Here is a 1285-nt window from a genome sequence, read left to right as displayed (position 1 = left end):
AACATGACAGAATGGGGAGCAGTTGAAGGCATGTGAATGCTTTTAGAAGGCAATTGATTTATATTTTTGTATTCTAAGATTTCCATTGTGCTTATTATACAGCAAAAAAACAAAACACAAGTCTATGACACAGCATCCCACGCTGTCAGCTAAATGGGTGGAAGAAAGAATTTGAAGAGAAAAGGGAAATAAATGATGATAACCGAGGGTGTGGCAATGCTTTCTTCATGGTGTAAAGGGAGGAAGGCAAAAAGACGGAACAGCAAATGTTGACATTTCAGCTGGGACACAGAGTTGTGACCACAAAGATGAGCAAATGGGGAAAGGGAGGGAGAGGCTGGGAAAGCAGAGACAAATCATTTACTGTATGAGCCGTGGCACATGAGGAGGAAGTCACGGTGGCGCTGAAGCCTTGGCAGGCTCTTTATTGAGACACCATAATGGAGCAGACATCCTGAATACTTGAATCATATCCTACTGTTTTGTTGTTTTTTTGTCAACAGTGTTTCTTACAAAAACAGAAAAGCCTTTCTCATCATTTATTGCCGTTTAAAATAATCTATTGCAGACAGTAATAGGCATTAATCTCTCTTAATTGATTGTACCTCAGTTTAAAGGTGCAAAGAGCATCAAATGCAAAAAACAGGCCATTGCATGAATTCAGAAAAAGCTTTAACCCTAAATACGATCCAATTTACATCTTAATTGGAAAGTCATGCGTTTCAGTTCTTCAATTTGACATTAAAATCATTCACTTGTGGTCAATATAAAGTGGAAGTACAATGATTTTTTTCTGAATTCCTTGTTAATTTAACCCTTCCCCGCCCTTTCTTCTTCTTTTATTTTTACCACTGTTCCAAGGGAGGTCTGAGAACTGCTTGTTTTGATGCCGTGTCTTTAAATCTAAAGGAGGTCCTCAATACCCCGCCCACCTTCAGGTCGCAGTGTTCCACTCCACACCATTCAACCATTTTTGTACTGTGCTGGGTGACGGTGTGATGTAGCTTGGACCACAAATTTGCGTTGAGAAATAAAAATGGTGGATTTGCAAAATTGGTAAGCCTCCAATCCATGACCTTGTTCAGCAGTTCGGTAGCAAATAGAGTGACGTAATAGTTTTTTTTCTTACGATGAAAGGTAATAGATAACAGATAAAACTAGAGAATACAACAAATGTATTTAAGGGCTAAACAAGTGGATTTTGCATGGTATGTCCCCTTTAAAGAACAAATATTTTGTTGTAGTCGGAGAGACGGAAAAGACCTCACAATGACTCACACTATGC

The sequence above is a fragment of the Fundulus heteroclitus genome, unplaced genomic scaffold, assembly GCF_011125445.2.
Source record: "Fundulus heteroclitus isolate FHET01 unplaced genomic scaffold, MU-UCD_Fhet_4.1 scaffold_132, whole genome shotgun sequence".
NCBI classification, from domain to species: domain Eukaryota; kingdom Metazoa; phylum Chordata; class Actinopteri; order Cyprinodontiformes; family Fundulidae; genus Fundulus; species Fundulus heteroclitus.
The sequence above is the reverse complement of the archived record's forward strand: the minus strand, read 5'-3'. Positions refer to the sequence as shown.